Raw genomic sequence first — 19,625 nt, forward strand, 5'->3', positions numbered from 1 at the left:
CGTTTAGTTGCTGTATACACTGTCCTCCACCAGACTATGCAAAATTAGTATGTTATACGTCATCCATTCTAAGTCCTGACTCAATATTAGTTACTTAATAGGGATTTTTAAATTAAATTATTGATTTATTTTAATTTATTATATATGACTGCAATATGCAATTAATTTCATATTACACATATAGAGCACAATTTTTCGAGTCACTGATTGTACACTAAATATTTTTACACCATTCATGTCTTCATGGGGTAATAATGTCTAACTCATTCAACCTTCTTTCCCATCCCTATGCTCCCTCCCTTCCCTCCCCCACTTTTGCCGATCTAAAGTTCCTCCATTTCTTCCATGCTTCCCCCACATTGTCATTATGAGTCAGCATCCTCATATCAAAGAAAACATTCAGCCTTTGGTTTTTTGGGATTGGCTTACTTCACTTAGCTTTATATTCTCCAACTCCATCCATTTACCTGTAAATGCCATGATTTTATTCTCTTTTAATGCTGAGTAATATTCTATTGTGTATATATACCAAAGTTTCTCTATCCATTCATCTGCTTATGGGTATTTGGGTTGGTTCCAAAATTTAGCTATTGTGAATTGTGCTGCTATAAACATTGATGTAGCTGTGTTCTGTAGTATGCTGTTTTGAAGTCCTTCGGGTATAAACTGAGGAGTGCGATAGCTGAGTCAAATGGTGGTTCCATTAGAAGTTTTCTAAGGAATCTCCTACTGCTTTCCAGATTGGCTGCACCAATTTGCAGTCCCACCAACAATGTATGAGTGTGCCTTCCCCCCCCCACATCCTTGCCAACATTTATTGTTGTTTGTATTCTTAATAGCTGCCATTCTGACTGGATTGAGATGAAATCTTAGAGTAGTTTTGATCTTCATTTATCTAATAGCTAGAGATGTTGAACATTATTTTATATATTTGTTGATTGATTGTATATTATCTTCTGAGAAGTGTCTGTTCAGTTCCTTGGCTTAATAGAAATTTAATGAGAGTTTTATTTAATTAACTGTGATATGCTATAAATTTTGGTAAAGGCATCATGTGTGTTAAGAAAAAAATAACCTTTAATACTTAGGCATGACCAGCATTTTCTTTGATATATGCATTTAAAGAATTAAGCTGAAAAAAATTAGTTGAAAATTAAATAATAAATATATGGAATAGATTTAATAAGTTTATAAATATATTTATTTATAGAGTCTAGGCTCAGTGTTTTAGGAATAATATAAAGTACAGTGAGTATGAATATTGTCTATAATATGCTGATAATATTATCTGATAAGAATAATGAACATACTTAGAGAAATAACATCATGAGATTGTGATTAAGAATTCAGGTGAGGGCATGATTTTTTTTTCATTTGAATGTTTAGATTTTATATAAAATGCAAAAAAAAGTTATCTGTGATCTATTTTTAGACCATAAATAATCGTAACAGGTGAAAAGCCTAAAATTCTTATTTCAGCTGGAGGCTGGCCCTGCCCACTCAGCAACATTTTTGAGTTTTGAAGGTTTTCTTCCAATTTATTCTGTGATAAGTAGAAAGAGAAGCACTTCTACTGCAGCTTACGGGTATGTTGGAGCAACCTCACACAGGTGAAGCATTAAGCAAAAGGATGAGCTGGAACTTCCAGTCCTGGTTTACTCTAGGACAAGACAGATAAAACATGAGGGTAATCCACTGAAAGTTATTTCTAATAGATTTATAAAGTTTATTCAGTAAAGCACAAATTTATTAAACTAGATTATGATGGTGGGCTGAATTATATCCTTCAAACAACAACATCTAAAATAGTTTTTACATTTTGTTATTGAATAGGTATTTTATACTTTGGAAAAAGGTAGATTTCAAAATGTACATAAAATATATGGTACTTTGAATGTACTATCCACACCATGGAACATCTGATTGTGCAAGAGGATCTTGTTTTTATAGGAGAATGCTGGTTAATAAATGAGAGAGAGATAAGAGAATCAGGCAAATAACATATTGTGAACCTCAGTATAATAACTCTTAGGCAAGAATCATCAAAGGAGACCATCATCATGAGGTAAAAAGTTGTAGGAATCAGGGGCACATCAGCATGGTGTCAAAGCACAAGTATTCAGATCCACTATTAACTGCAAGAGAGCACTGTACCATATGATAGAGAGTTGCCATTATTTAACTAAATGGTCTCTCCCGTGTCACTAATAAGGAACAACCTGACATTATGTGCCTCCTGATGTGATATAATGTGAACATGCAACCTCACCTATGAAATTTCCCTGCTAAAAATGTTTTCCTGAGTCCAATCAGATCTCCATATCTAAGTAACAGTTTACAGGAAACCATTTTTTTAAAATGAAAATGCTTTTCTTTCTGAGGTTTGAAAGACCAAATTAAAGGAGTGAATATTTTCCTTTGGTCTTTACAATTAGAGGGATAGTAGAATCCACAGATAAGGGAAGTTGGATTATTTGTGATGCATAAAACTGCTATACGTAGATTTTAAAACATGCAGTATAGAAGTGAACCTCTATCTTGTATAAGGAATTATATCTTTGAGTTTTTATCATATGAAACTAAAATGTGTAAACAGAAAACTTGGGAATATGAATCATTGTTTAATCTAAATCACCAAAATTAGAGTAATATTGTTCCACAATAAACAAATCCTGCTTTCTGCATCAATGAGAAAGATAGAGTGAGTGAATGAAATCTAATTACATATTTAAGAGAGTATGTTGCAAAAATAGCACAGGTTTATGTGGTGAGACGCTTCTGCAGATTATGGTCGCCATTGCAGGATGGCGCTGGCTCCACTGTGGTCTGTAACAAACAACTCCTTGTTTGGGAGAGTTGGTGCATGGTTTTTCAGCACCCTGTGAGAAAGTTCCACGTGGCAGCTTCGCATTGGGGCTTGGGATGCTTTATTAAGGCTGGGAGGGGCATCCGACCAGAAAGGAAGAAGAAGAAATATCAAGGGCCTGAATAAACTGCTGAAAGAAGATTCCTGAGTTGCGTCTTCCTTGCGGGCAAGGGGTAGCGACAAGTGGTGCTGAAAACCCGGGAACCAGAACTTTCAGCAGTCAGGGGTGGTGCACCGGTTAGTCCCAGGTAAGTGGGACCCGCGATCAAAGCGGAGGTTAGTCCCAGGTAAGTGGGATCTGCGGTCAAAGCGGGGATTAGTCCCAGGTAAGTGGGACCCGCTATCAAAGCGGCAGCTCCTCTGTAAAGCCAGAGAGAGCATTACATCTTATTGCAGCTGCACTGTGTACTTTCGCTTTTACTTTCACTTTTGTTTTCTGTGCGTCTTTTGTTGTGTCATGGGTGCCGTATCTTCAAGTCCGCTTCTCCTGGCCCTAGATGACCTGTTACGTTCCAAGGGCCTAGAAGTGAAAGGTAGTACTTTACAGAGATTTTTACAGAAGACAGATATTGCTGCACCGTGGTTTGCGTTCTCGGGCAGCCTTACTATACCTAGCTGGGATAAGTTAGGCACAGATCTTGACTTTGCTTCTGAGCAGGGCATATTAGAGGGTGGGTGATACCCCTTTGGAAGATGATCCGTAGTTGCCTTGCAGATGGCAGATGTCAGGAAGCACTTACTAAAGGACAAGAAGTTCTTGAGCAACTACATGAGGAAAAGTCTGAAGGATCACATAGTGAAGTGGCAGAGAACATTGGGAGTAAGAGTAGTGAGAAGGCAAAAGAGCCTGAAACTAAAAATAGGAGAAGGCTCTACCCAGACTTGGCTGAATTAAAAACGCCTGAGAACACAAGCGGCTCAGAGAGTTCTGAGGACCTTGATATATTGTTACAACAACTACGCAAGATAAAAGTGAAGAAAAAGAAAAAAGGGATACAGGGCACGCAGGCCTACTGTAAAAAGGGAACGGGATCCAATATCGGTCAACAACACTCTGAGGAGGAGGAGGTAGAATATCTCGAAGAAGATATGGTGCCGGTTGCCCCACCCCCGTATGTGGGGGGGAGCCAAAATTCCGGGAGATGTTTTCATGCGCAAGTTTGGAGGACAGTTAATACAGATATGGGACTTACATACCCTGTATTTCAGGACAATAACAGGGGAAGATATCATGAGCCTTTAGACTTTAAGATAATGAAAACCTTGGCGGAATCTGTCCGCACTTATGGCATGGATGCCGCCTTCACACTAACTCAGGTGGAGTGTCCGTCTAGATACTGTATGACTCCCTCTGATTGGGCTAGCCTTGTTCGGGCTTGTGTTTCTCCAGGCAAATATTTGGACTGGAGAGCCTTTGTGCTACAGGGCGCTGTAGAGCAGGCCACCCAAAACTATGCATCTGGACACCCCCATTGTGACAAGGATATGCTTTTGGGACAAGGCAGATTTGCTAATCAACAGACAGGATTCCCTCCTGAGGCATATGATCAAATTAACAACATTTGCATTCGGGCATGGAAGTCACTTCCAAATAGAGGAGAGGTGTCTGGTAACTTGATTAAGATTCTGCAGGGCCCTACAGAACCCTTTTCAGATTTTGTAGCAAGGATGGTGGATGCCGCTGGAAAGATTTTTGGGGACCCTAATAGGCACCTACAGGGGCGTAAGCATCCTGTGCAAGGTCATCAAAAGCTTAACAGGTTTGGTCTGGGTTTTTCCTAGGGGCCATTGGGGCTCAAATACCCATAACATGGCTCACTGAGGAGCCTGTTTGGGTGCCTCAGTGGCCTCTTCCCTCGGCTAAACTGGCAGCAGCCCATGATCTAGTCAAAGAACAACTTGATTTGGGTCACATCCAACCTTCTACTTCTCCATGGAATACTCCCATATTTGTTATTAAGAAAAAATCAGGGAAATGGCGCCTACTGCATGATCTACGAGCAGGTAATGCTCAGATGCAACTTATGGGGCCCATTCAAAGAGGGCTGCCTCTGCTCTCCTCTATTCCTCAAGGCTGGCATATAATTGTTATTGACATTAAAGACTGTTTCTTTTCCATTCCTTTGCATCCTAAAGATTCACAACGTTTTGCTTTCACCCTTCCGTCGTGTAATCACGAGGAACCAAATCAAAGGTTTGAGTGGCTGGTGTTGCCGCAGGGGATGGCTAATAGTCCCACGATGTGCCAGATGTATGTGGGGAAGGCACTCGCACCTCTCAGACATAAGTATTCCTCCACCAAGATCATTCATTATATGGATGATGTGTTATTGGCCACAAAATTAGAACAGACAGTTAATGAGGCTTATAAAGAACTCGTGATGCTGTTGGCTCAACATGGACTGCACATCGCACCTGAAAAGGTTCAAACGGGGGATTCTATCAGGTTTTTGGGAGCGACAATTGGGTATGACAAATTAAAACTGCAAAAAATTACCATCAGGACTCAAGATTTCCAAACTCTAAATGATTTTCAAAAATTGCTGGGAGATATTAATTGGATAAGAGGATATTTACATATTCCTAATATTGTGCTCCAGCCTTTGTATGCTACTCTTAAGGGTGATCCAGATCTTGCTTCCCCTCGTAGCCTCACTACTGAGGCTAGAGTGGCCCTTATAAAAGTAGAACCAGCTATACAGCATGCCACTCTATGCAGGCTCCAGAGTGATAAACCTTTCCAGTTATGTGTGCTTGCCACTATGCGGCAGCCTACTGGGGTACTGTGGCAAGATGGGCCTTTACTATGGATCCACCCACATGTATCCCCAGGAAAATCCTTAGAATATTATCCTGATGCTGTTGCAGCATTGGCACTTAAAGGGATTCAACAAAGCATTCAATTTTTCGGCCAATCACCTTCTTCTCTTATCATACCCTACACTAAAGCTCAACTTAATGTTTTATGTGCTACTCTAGACAACTGGGCTATTCTGTGTTGTTCGTTTCAAGGGGGTATTGATAATCACTACCCTTCTCATCCATTACTCCATTTTGTTAAAGAACATCCCATCATTTTCCCTAAGGTAACTTCATCCAGTCCAATTCCGGGGGCTGTTAACATTTTTACTGATGGTTCCAAGTCTGGAATGGGAGCTTATGTAATTAATGACTCTCCCCCTATCCAGCATCAATTTGCTCCTGGAAATCCACAATGGGTAGAACTACAAATTGTTATTGAAGTTTTTAAACAGTGTTCTTTTCCTTTTAATCTTATTTCGGACTCCAGATATGTGGTACAAGCACTAAAAGTCCTGGAGGCCGTGGGAGCTATTAGTGATGCCCACAATGTGTCTGTTTACTTTACTCAGCTTCAACAGCTTATCTCTAACTGCACTGCTTCTTTTTATCCAATGCACATCAGGGCTCACACCTCTCTTCCTGGTCCGTTATCCCAGGGTAATGCCTGTGCGGACTTAGCCACTAGAGGTCAATTGATATGCTTGGCTTCCTCCTTAGAGGGGGCTAAGTTGTTTCACCAAAACTTCCATGTTAATGCATTAATGCTGCGCAGGCGTTTTTCCATTTCAAGAGCGGATGCTCGGCAGATAGTATTGCGATGTCCCCATTGTGTCACATTTCTTCATCCCCCTAATTATGGAGTAAACCCACGGGGATTGAAGCCGTTGGTTGTTTGGCAAATGGATGTGACACATATACCTGACTTTGGTAACCTTAAGTATGTGCATGTTTCCGTTGATACGTGCTCTGGAATTATCCATGCTTCTGCTTTATTGGGAGAAAAGGCACGTAATGTCATTACTCACTGTTTAGAGGCATGGGCAGCATGGGGTGCACCTGCATCCCTTAAGACTGATAATGGACCTGCTTATACTGGCAGACAATTTACAGCTTTTTGTTCTACTATGGGAGTGCAACTTACTCATGGTTTGCCTTATAATCCTCAAGGACAAGGCATTGTTGAGCGTGCTCATCGCACCTTAAAGGAAACTTTACAAAAACAAAAAGGGGGAATAGGAGCTGAACACACTCCTAAAGAACGCCTGTCCTTAGCTCTCTTTACCATTAATTTTTTGAATTTGGATATTCATGGTCGCTCTGCGGCCGATAGACATGTGTCCCCTCAGCCCTCTGTGATTGGCTATGTTAAGTGGAAGGATGTTCTTACGGGCCAATGGAACGGCCCTGACCCCTTGCTGACATGGGCACGAGGATCTGTATGTGTTTTTCCCCAGGATCGTACGGAACCATTGTGGGTCCCTGAATGCTTGACAAGAAGAGTCTCGACATCAACTGACCAGCAACAAGAGATACCACAACAATCCTGTGATGAGGATCTTCATTCTGCTAAGTGCTCTGGCTCTGGTGCTGGTGCCAATGGCACAGGTGACACCAATGCGGTGGTGGGCAGTGGCACGGGCATGGCCAATGCCGATGCCGGTTCATGGTAATTCTAGTGTCCTCCCCACTCTTTTTTCTACCTCATGTGAGATGTCTGCTCCCTGTGCCTCTCCTAGAGGGGACATGGAGAGAATTTTTAATCAATCTCAAGTTAATCTCACAGGAGTTTTTTGTTTCAGCCTTAGAAACGCTAATTGCATTAGCCATAAAACCAAAAATTTGACTAACTGGGAGGACCCATTGCGGTCCAATCAGGTCTCAGGAAGCATTATCAGTGCTGTATTGAGCAAGGTAGCTTCAGGGAAGCAATCAGGCTCAGGGACACCCCCAAACAGCTGCTCTACTCTTAACATAACTACCTTGGCTATTATCTCCGAGGTACTAATCCCAGTGCCTCCTTCTTCTAGTAGTATTCATGATGCCACTCATTTCAAGGCCTCTCCTTACTGTTCCCCTAATCTTGGTTTCCCCCCAACATTTACGCCTTGTCAGGATCATTCTTGGGAGAAACATCAAGTTGCTAAAGGTTTCTCCCTTTCCCCCTCTCTTAAGAGGTATGTTTATAACTTTAACAATAGTGCCAGCTCCTCTACAGGAGTAGGTTGGTCCTGGTTTCAATGGCTGATTTCCAATGAAAAGGGGGCTTTAGCCGATATTTCTGCACTGGCTCAGTTGGTAGGAGCCAAAATTTGGCTGGCTAATGTTTCTGGTACTGTTAGGGAAAGTGAACGAGGTAATAGACTTACATCTGTTTCATTCAACTCTCTGTTGTATAATGCCACATTGCCTCCTGCAATGGTCTGTGTCCAATCCCCCTTCTTATTCCTTTTGGCTAAGGCCACCTCGTCGGGGATGCTGGATTGTTCTCATACTACCTGTCTCTTATCTGAGTGTTGGAATGGTTCCTGGACTGTAGCAGTGGTTATGAAAATTCCAACTTTTGTCCCAATCCCAGTCACTGCAGATCCTGATAAATTCCCTATTGTTGAGCTACTTAGAGTCCGCAGAGATTTTGGAATCACAGCGGCTATAGTGACAGCCGTGGCGGTATCTGCTGCTGCAGCGGTTACGGCTGGAGTGGCTATGGCCAATCAAGTACAAACTGCTGCCACCATTAATCAAGTTGTCCAACAAACTTCCACCATACTTGAATCTCAAAATACAATTAATCAACATATTTTGTCAGGGATTTTAGCTGCCAACCAAAGAATAGATTTACTCCAAGCTCAGGTAGAAGAATTGGCTGACTTAGTGCTTTTGGGTTGTGTTGACCAATGTGCACATTTATGCATAACCTCTGTCAGATTTAATGATTCCAGGAATGCTTCCCGCATCATTGGCGAATATTTGGCTGGAAATTGGTCCATGGAAGCGGAAGACATGATCCAGTCTCAACTAACCCAGATAGCTGTCTTGAATAACACCCGTGTTGATCCTGTGACTTTGGGTCAATTCACCGATTGGATATCTTCTGCTTTTTCCTTTTTTAAAGAGTGGGTGGGGGTAGGCATTTTTGGTGCAATGTGTTGCTTCGGTATGTTTCTCTGTTTGTGGTTTCTCTGTCGCCTCAAGGCCCGCAATGCTCACGATAAGGCTATGATCATCCAAGCTCTTGCAGCTTTAGAAAATGGCAATTCACCTCAAGTCTGGCTTGCGCATCTTAAACAGTAAATCTTTGACATGGTCGTTGCACCCCAAGTTATTATAACATTGCACTGGGATCGGCATGTCTTTCCTCGTTATTCTCTTAGTGTTGGAAAGCCCTTGCACTCTGCCAGTCTTGCTGCCATTGCACGCAGGTGGGTTTCCACACTAATGCTTCTCTATCGCCTTAAAGTCCGTGCCTTTCTTTCAGGGTGCTGTCAACTCGTTTGTCATTGTGTGCAGCCACAGTTCAGCCTCAGCTGTCCCCCTTCGTCCACCTTCGTCACGATACAGAATGCAAGGCAAGGCACTGCACTTGAGTGATCCTTGAAGTGGACCTCAAGGAGAGCATGTCCTATTGCATGCGGGTTTGATGTCCACGCCCCGCCCCATGAAAAAAGGCGTCGGCTGATATGGCTTCGGATCTGGGGAAGGGCCCTCCTTAGGACTGAGCCATACTATGCAGCCACTTCTGCATAGTGGGATAGGACCTCTACTCTTGCCTGTATTGTTTTCAGAAAACAGAAAGGGGGAACTGTGGTGAGCCGCTTCTGCAGATTATGGTCGCCATTGCAGGATGGCGCTGGCTCCACTGTGGTCTGTAACAAACAACTCCTTGTTTGGGAGAGTTGGTGCATGGTTTTTCAGCACCCTGTGAGAAAGTTCCACGTGGCAGCTTCGCATTGGGGCTTGGGATGCTTTATTAAGGCTGGGAGGGGCATCCGACCAGAAAGGAAGAAGAAGAAATATCAAGGGCCTGAATAAACTGCTGAAAGAAGATTCCTGAGTTGCGTCTTCCTTGCGGGCAAGGGGTTGCGACAGGTTTATATGTTAACCATGTAACAAAAAACATTGTTAGCATCTTATGAAAATAAAATTTAATGAATAATAAATAAATAGCTAAAGGTCTTTGAAAATATAAAGTTTTAGAAATGTAGAAGAATAAAACAATTTTAGTCCATTTCTCTCTTCCTACACATTTGAAAACTCACTTTCAGCAGTTGGAGTGACTTCTCCAAAGTTATACAACTTAACAGAAGTACACATGGAACTAAAATCCAAGCCTTCACATCTGCTCCAGAGTACAACTTTATTACCAGGTAATAACATGTAAAGAAGTCACCATGTCCCAAGGAAGTAGAATTTATGTTGGAAGTTCCACTGAAGCACAAAATTAGAATAACCAGGAGAATTTCTCCATGATAAAAATAGCTTTCTAATAGAGGATTTTGAGAAAGATGATAAAGATAAATTTTAACATTTATCAGGATGATACAACTCTAAAGTTCCCACACTTATCCAGAAAGGATTAATATATTAACAGAAGGTGTAGCAGCATGAAAACAGGCCATCAAAACATTAGGATAAAGAAATACTGTATTTTGACCAAAAAATGACTATAAATTGGCATTATCAGAATTTTAAGGATAAGTAGATTTAAAAAAAAAATTTAAGAGATTGGCAAGTAAAATTCTATGTGTTTACCATGTACAGTACAATTTTTTTGAAGTAGATATACAATGAAAGACTAAATCTAGCTAATTAACATATGTATTATGGCATATAGCTGTTATTTTTGTGGTAAGAACACTTTTTCCACTCTCAGCATTTTCCAAAAATATATTATTAACTGTAGTCGCCATGTTGTATAATAAATATTTTGAATTTATTTCCATATCTAAGTGGCTTTTTTGTATCATTTGACCTATGCCTCTTCAATAACCACCTTATCCTCTGTAACCATCATTCTACTCTCAACTTATATGAGATAAACCTTTTTTGATACTACATATGAGTGAGATCACACAGTATTTATCTGGACATGGCTCATTTTAGTTGATATACTGTTCTCCAGGCTTAACCACAGGATTTCATTCTTTCTCTGCCATTATGAACCACATTTTCTTTAACCACTCATTCAATGAAGAACCCTTAGGATGGTTCCATATCTTGACTATTGTGAATAATATCGTAATTAGTACTGGTGTACAAATGTCTTTTGACATACTGGTTTCATTTCCTTTGGATATATACACTGTAGTGAAATTGCTGGATCATTTGCTACTTCCATTTATATTTTTATTTTGAGGAACTTCCATAGTATTTTCCACAATGGTTCTACTTATTACATTCCCATCAACAGTGTGCAGGGACCCACTTCTCCACACCCTCACTAACATTTGTTATCTCTCCATACTAATTGCTATTATACGATAACTTAAATGGTTTTAATTTGCATTTTCCTAAGGATTAGTGATATTGAGCATTTCTTTATTATATGCTTGTTGGCCATTTTCAGGCATTCTTTTGAGAAATATATATTCAGGTATTTTTCCTATTGTCTAATCAAGCTTTTTGAATGTTTTGCTTTTTGCAGGACTGGGAATTAATCTCTGGGCATGGCACATGTTAGATAATCATTTTACCACTGAGCTATTTTCTCAGGCCTCCAATTTTTGATTTTGTGCTATTGAGTTCCTTATATATTTTGGATATTTATCCTTCATCAGATATATAGTTAGCAAATATGTTCTCCCATTGAAGATTTTCGCTTCAATCTGTTTTTGTTTTCTTTGCAAACGCTTTTTAGTATGATGTAATCCCATTCAGAACAATTAGATATGGATGAAACATTTTCTATCCAAAGATCACCCTATCTGGGAGAAAATTTCTTTATCATACCTTACAAATAGTACTTGAATACCTCTAATATTTTTCTTTATTTTTTTACCCCAATCCAACTTCATGTTTTTGTATTTATTTTGTACCCCAAATGTGGTACTTATTACTTATTTTGGAACTGTCAAAAATTTACTATTTGGGGATATGATCTTCACAGTAAAAATCAATCAAAGGTACTGATTACACACTTGAAGTCACTGTTTGTCAGACATTTGTTTAACAGTATAAATTTAAGTTCTTTACAATCCTTTACACTAGCTTTTCTTCATAATGCTATTCTTGTTACTCTTGAAGATGTCTTTATTCAGTACACTAATATTTATTAGTTAAACATTTAAATGATCAATAACATAATATTTACAACCTATTCTGCAATTTAGCAGAATGAAATGATAATTGTAAGAATAAACATCAAACAAATTAAAATTTTGAAAAAGTTGAGCACATAAAATTGTATCAGGAAATATTCAGGAATGAGAATAAAGGAGGGGACAGTTAGACATGTGCACAGACCCTAAGGATAAATGGCTTGTAGAAATGTCAGAGTCATCCTTTGTAAACAGCTTCTATAATCTAAACCACAAAAGGGACCTCGAGGGAAATCAATTTCGGATGAAGAAGAGCTCAGGGTCTGAAGTATGAATCAAATGAGGACCAGTCAGCATAGTAGAAAATATTAAAGAATTTAAGTTAATTGAGAGTGTTCAGAGAAATGAAGGAAGGAATTAAATCATAAGTCAAGAACAGGGGGATTTTTAAAAAGCAATATGGAAATTCTAAAAATAATGTAATTAATGAAAATACATGGTTATATTTGAAGTATATTTGATACATATCTGGATGGAGTTAGCTAATTGGAAGATAAGTTTGAGGAAATAGACTACACTAGTACTTATTTAGATGTAGTCTGTGGGCCAGTGTATTTCTATGAATTGTTACCAGACTGAGAAGAGATAAGTAGACCATGATAGCCAGCATTTAGACTATTTTATAAGAAGTGGACAGAATAGTTTTGTTTTATTTTAGTATCAGGGATTTAATTCAGGGGTATTTAACCACTAATCTGCCTCCCTAGCCCTTTTTATTTTGAGACAGGGCCTCACTAAGTTGCTGAGGCAAGCCTTGAATTCATGATCCTCCTGTCTTAGCCTCCCAAGTTGCTGGGAGACAGAATCATTTCAGGTTGTTGAACCTAAGATGAAAAAACTGAAGCTTGTCTTTTCTCTTTTTTATTCTACTTTTTTTCTAATGATCTATCTCATTATATTATAAAAATATTATAAACAATGAATTGGAAAAAAAAAGTACTGGTCCTTTACTTCAGATACTTTAAGAAGAACTCAATTAGCCATAGCAGACAGAGATATAGGGTTAGAAACTATAAAAGAGAAATTTATGAATATCAGGAATTTAGGGTATAAGGAATCTATAATCCATCAGACCTTGAACTGGTGTTACCCAGAGTACCTGTATAATTTATCTTCCAAGTCATATGAAGGAAAGTATTTCTATCTTTTTACACATAATTAATATAAATCAGGATTGTTCCAAGGACACCAGTGTGTATGGCCACTTTCCTGATGCTCTATTGTAAACCTAATAATCTTAATACAGAAGGAAGGTGGGAAGGAACAAATTTATAGAGAGGCCCAAAGCAGCTTCTTTTTTTTCCCCCTTGCCCATTCTATTGTCTTGTAATTCTAGTGCCTTTAACTTGATATCATCTATGGGAACTAAATTCTTACATTTTAAAATTGATGTTTAAAATAATGCTTTATTGGGCTGGGGATGTGGCTCAAGCAGTAGTGCACTCGCCTGGTATGCATGGGGCGCTGGGTTCTATATTCAGCACCACATAAAAATAAAATAAAGATGTTGTGTCCACTGAAAGCTAAAAAAAATATTAAAAAATTCTCTCTCTCTTTTAAAAAAATAATGCTTAATTGTAAATAGCCCAACATAAAAATTCTGCCTTGTATATGTAATGTTTTGTAATTTACAGTTTCATGATGGTTCTAAAGAACTACATTAACTTCTTAGTGTTAAATGTGCAGCAGTGTAGAATTCTGTAGTATTTCCCATATGTTATTAATAGCTCTATGGATAAAACAATTGACCAATTCTAGCTTAATGGAGTTTACGATTTTAATTTTCCTGGTGCTTATGAAAGGTATGGAATTAACCTATTCTGAGATGCATTTAGAGCTATAGTCAAATATTATCATTTTATTACATTGAGGCAAAATAGTGGATATTCCAATAGAGAAGAGAATTGGTACCTCATAAAATACAATGATTATCAAATTTATCCAATATGTTCCTGCTCTGCACTTGATGTCTTACCTATTGACCAGATAAAATATGTAAAGATAGAGGATTTCCAAGCTAGGAAATATAAGGAAAAGGTTATAAATGGTTCTATAAGATAGCCCCCTTGTTCATTTTATTTTACATATTGCCTGCTTTTATTTGTCTGTAATGGCATGAAGATGTATCCTCAGAATATTGGGTTATTCAGAGTAACATACATTATATGTAATATACATTATATATATTTTTGCATATTGTGCTACAGAAGACATCCTTAAGTATTATATTAATGTCATACAAAACCTCAGACCTTATCCACCTTTATGAAAACTTTCTACTAAATTAGCAAAGCTAAGTTTTTGCTGGCTGAAAAAGAAGTAATATTGCCTGGTTAAATAAACATGATCTATAGAATATTAAGGCAGAAGGGAAATACAAAATGGATTATATTTGCATTTTGAGAAAATAATATTAACTTTTTAGTTAAGAGTATATGCAAAAACTTTTAGAAGCTTTAACTATTTAAAATATTTCAAAATTTAATTCATTTAAAATTCTTTTAATATTAATATAGTTTTTCTGAATGATTATTGCTTAATACTTTTAGGCAGAATAAAGTTTAAGAGCTAAATGTTTGTAATCAGAGGCAAACTCAGGTGAGTCTGAATCTTTCTAATTTCTCTCTATATCCCACAGTCTCATCAATCAATCCCAACAAATAATAGCACCGGTCTGATTGGATTGTGTTTAGGGTTGTGTTTATAAATCGAATATTTGCAAGGTGTGCCACCTTCAGTCTGGTACATTGGCGTAACTCAAGGAACAGGGATGCATTGTTACTATTTTTACTATTATTTATGCCATGTTATTGTAGATGTATCATTAAGTTATGAATTTCAAGTATTGCTATTGCAGAAAGTCATGTTGTGAAGATGACCTAGGACCTGACAATTAGGAAAAACTGTCTGTAGTCTTATTGTTGTTTTTTCTTAACATTTAATGATTTCTGATAATGCACTCAATATTGTTGAGTCTATTATCCTTGTTCAGGGGATTTTTACTTTAGTGAAAGATAACAACTATATATTAAATGTCATGGTCTACTTTTTTCTCTTATCAAGAAATACTTTAGTGTGTCTATCTTTCATTTCTATGTGCTCTGTTTATTATGTTTAGGAATGTCAGAGTCAAGAGATTTATGTAGTCAAATGACACAATGCTAAGGGAATTAACTTGTCAAAAATAAGATAAATATGTTTCTCTTTCCTTTGTTTTCTCCATCATCAGAAAGTTTCAAACACTTTGGAAAAAAATCTTCAGGTGAAAGATGCTATGTAAGTGCTGAGTTTCAAAAATGTGCTCCTGCAGAATTAAATGTGAATATTACTTCTTAGAGACAGTAATCAAAACTTTATGCAAATGGTGATGATTTGGCAATGGAAATATTCAACAGAAATAAAGATATAGAGACAAATATTATTATGCAGGTTGTCACGGTACATGTTTTCTATTATTAGCTAAACTATGTGGCAAGAGCTTTTTACATGTTTACACTAGCTCAATCCTAAATTGCTTTTGAGGTAGAATGACCAATTGTGACAAATTATGTTCAATTACATGACTATTTGCCACTAGAGACTGAGCTATATTGGATTTGTTCTTGGAAACCAGAAACAGGACCTTACTAAGCCAAACTGCTCTTCAAATTTTTGAAGGACTGTGATGGATTTTTTTCCTGTTTTTTTTTTTTTTAATGGAATATGTTCTCCTGATATCTATCAGCCTCTTGACCTTGAAAAGCCATGCACATTTATACTATAGAGGAGAGGAAGTTCAGGGCATTTCAAAGGATAATGAAGTCAAGACATGCTACTTGTGTTAATAAAAATTGAGAGGAGAGAAGAGAATATCAAAATACAAAAATATATTTAAATTATGGAAACAAAGTTTTGTTTAACATAACCCTGGGTTAGCAACCCAGTATCCATATATTACATGACATTTTCTGTTAAAATAAATAATCTTTTGCAAGGGCCACAATTGGGGGTGGAGAGAGAGACTCTCAGTGTGAGTTTAGATGACTGAGTTTTTGATGTTTGTTAATAGTGATCAATGGAATGGAACCCTGGAAAAACGTGTCATAAAAATGTAATTCAATGATTATTTAGCAAAAATTTAAACTAATCTGCTCTATTACAAAAACCAAATGTGTGTCCAGGCCACCAGACTATTTATATTCTTGATTTATTTACATCTGAGGCTACTTTTCAGGGTTAAAGATGGAATCATAGCCATATCAACATTCAGTTCTAAATTGATTGGACTTTGTGGCTAGAAGTTTCCTTTCTGCTTAGGACATCAAATCTGATCATGAATTAGCAGGTCATCCTTGCCACAATATTGAAAGAAGCTGGGTTAAGAGGTTCCTGGGGGTAGAAATTGTAAATACAGATGGATCATTCACAAACTTTGATTAGTTATAAAAAATTACTTCACAATCCTCTTAAAGGACATATCTTTTTTTTTGATGATATAACATCACTTTTATTAATTTTCTTTAATCGCATTTTGGTTTTACAGATCTGGCCTCTTAGTAATTTTGGATTTCTACGAGACATCCCAAATGGCCACAGATTTTCTGATGATTAGCAAGCATTTATTCTTTTGACTTGATTATTGTTTCCTGTTCAAGTGAATTTATTACTGCAGTTGAAACCATGTACTTAACCAATAAACTATTTGCTGTTTAGTTTTAGTTATTTGTTAAATGTAAAGAACAGCAATCCATTCTGCAAACTCTTATTCAAAATATTTGTGTAATAATAAGTATGAACCAAGATCAGTGTTCCATCTAAATTTTATGTTATATATAAAATATTTGCAGGGGGACCTGAATAACTATACCTCTCTTGCAAATTTTTTGTCTTATATAAATAAAGTGAAAATAATCTACTCTTCTTGAAAGTGTCTTACACTTTAGCTATAGTAAGTCAGAATAGTAATTATTCTTATTTATAAGTTCAATCTGCAACATCAGGAGTTCATCTAAGTAAAAAGCTGCTAAGTTATATGCTTGACTCACTCATTTGAAGTTAACTAAAAAAGTTTCAGTGATCCCATAAGAGATTCTATCGAGTTCTTTAAATGAGTTCTGATTTAGACTGTACAAGAATATTAAATGTATAGAAAAATACATCTTTAAGAATATGACATTTATGGCTATTCTAGGCAATAACACTTTATAAAAAAGTCCATCATACCAGCAATAAAATGGTTCCTTATTCACAAATATGGCAATTAATACCAAACCTTAACACCCTGAAACAAAAAGGAAAGGGATATACCAATTTCAGACTATTTTTTGAAGCTTCCATATCCTAATTATACTTAAGGTTGAAGACGGTGAGGTTTATAAATTTTAGAACTAGAAAGCCAGGACTGGAGCCAAGTCTTATTCCAAATCTATTTTTCTAGTTGTCACTTCACATTTTTTATTCTTTGTTTTCAGCCTTCATTATGGGAGAACTGGGATCACATATTGTTCACATAGATTCTAATTTAAGTATAATACACTAGAATTTGAGATAGGTATAAAACAGGCCTATAACTGTAACCTATTAGGAACTTTATCAGTTAGACACTTTGTAAATATAAAGGAATATGATGACAATATTTCCCAAAAAGAGACATATTTATATTAAGAAAAAGAATTCTTATGTTTTATCAAGGAGAAAACAAAAGTTTTAAGATGGGAATCCAGAAAATATAACTCAAGTCCTTTTTATGGCAACTTGTAAATATAGTTTATAAGTACATATAAATAACTACATTAATCTTTTTAAAGGTGGTCTCTGCTTGATAATCTTATCATTTCTTTGCAAATAATAGGGAAGAAAAAAATCTATTTCCTTAATGCTCGAATGGCCTCTCTTCATCATGTCTGAATATACAGTTGAAATATTTCGATAGTAGTCAACAATTTAAGCTATAATGAAGTAGTTCTATAATTATTGAACATGTATCATAAGAAATCAGGTTAACTTCTCCTGCTTCATCCTTGGAAACACTGTATTTTCCACTACATTGGCAACTCAGAAAAAAAGAATGATCATCTTCGTTCCAAGACATTTCTTCAAGATATACTTGAGCATCTACTGGGCCCAAATTTCTTAGCTCATCTTCATGCCACTGCAGGTCATACTCTTTTTTTGTCTCTTCATTCCCTAGAATTTTCCATGCCTGATCAATTCTGATGAACTTCTGTATACATTCCTCCACTTTTCCTGCTGGCACATCTGTACTTTGTTTATCTGGATGATACATCAATATGAGCTTCTGATACTTTTGTTTTAGGTCTGACACATCTGCAGCCGGTCTGCCCCCAGAATGCTGTACCAATCCTTTTTTGGTAACTGCTCAAATGCCATCATCCATTAAACAAGAAGTGGGGCTTCTCACATCCGCCAACTTCACACAGCCAAGGAGGCCTGCTCCCTGCCAGCTAAAGAACATATCTTTTCATCTTAAGAAAAAGTGCTTACTGGGGCTCCTGATATAGCTCATTTGATAGAGTGCATAAGGCCCTGGGTTCAATCCCCAGCGCCACCCAAAATAAAAGTGCTTATTTATGTGTTATGTCTGTCATTTGAAACAAATAATCTTCGAGAAGGGGTTTTGATGAAATACACTATGAAAGTTTAGTGCATCTTAATGAGATTATGGGTATAACATAATTACACTGCTGCTTTTGATATCCTATCACTTGATCTACAGTTTCTGGAGTGGCCATTAGTGTTGAGGAATCAGAAATTGTCCATCTAAGTCTTTGGCTTCAAATATAAAGTGATTGTTTTTACAACTTTTTTTTTTCTTGGGGATGGTGTTTGGCAGCTATAGGACCCATTTGGATGGAGTTCTGGACCAATGGAACTGCCATGAGAGGGACTAGGATGAGGACAGCCAGTTTCTGAAAGTCCTAGAGGATAAATATTTTCACATAATACTTGAACCAAAAGACTAGGTAGGTTTAAACAAATGAGGTGGATGGACTTTTGATTTATTACTCTTTTCTTGCCAGAAAATTTGGTTATCCATGAGAGAAACCTATAAGAGGTAGACTTGGAGCTAGGTTTCAATTTAATAAATAATTCATCCAAGTCTTATTAGTGCTAAGAGAGGAGCCATGTCTGGCTCTTTTTTTTAAGTCTATGCAGATTTACAATCCACAGTCCACGATTCTTCTTCTGGCCAGGTCTCATATTTGTATTTGTGTGTGTGTATACACACACACACACACACACATACACACACACATACACATACACACACAAGCACACACATTTTATTTTGGTTTTAGTTGGACACAATACCTTTAATTTAATTTTGTGGTTCTGAGGATCGAACCTAGTGTCCTGCACGTGCTACACGAGTGCTCTACCACTGAGCCTCAACCCCAGCCCCATTGTGTTTGTATGCTTAAATGTTGTTGCTTGTTTACATCCCAGCCCCATTATGTTTGTGTACTTAAATGTTGTTTCTTGTCTATATAATCTTTATGTTTCTTATACTTTCTAATAGCAAATATTTTTTAAAATTTTAATTGCTAAGTTTTGTGTTGTGAAATTTGCTTTTCTTTTTGTACTTTGTCAACATTTGACTACATTATTTAATTTGCTTTTAGACTTTAAATAGAATTGGCATA

General features: G+C 37.2%; 1 pseudogene; it reads right to left on the reverse strand.

Annotated features, from left to right (window-relative positions):
* Nucleotides 1-17,896: 17,896 nt before the first annotated feature.
* Nucleotides 17,897-18,354, reverse strand: LOC143404154 (dnaJ homolog subfamily C member 24 pseudogene; annotated as a pseudogene).
* Between the last annotated feature and the right edge of the window lie 1,271 nt (nucleotides 18,355-19,625).

The sequence above is a fragment of the Callospermophilus lateralis genome, chromosome 7, assembly GCF_048772815.1.
Source record: "Callospermophilus lateralis isolate mCalLat2 chromosome 7, mCalLat2.hap1, whole genome shotgun sequence".
Lineage (NCBI taxonomy): Eukaryota > Metazoa > Chordata > Mammalia > Rodentia > Sciuridae > Callospermophilus > Callospermophilus lateralis.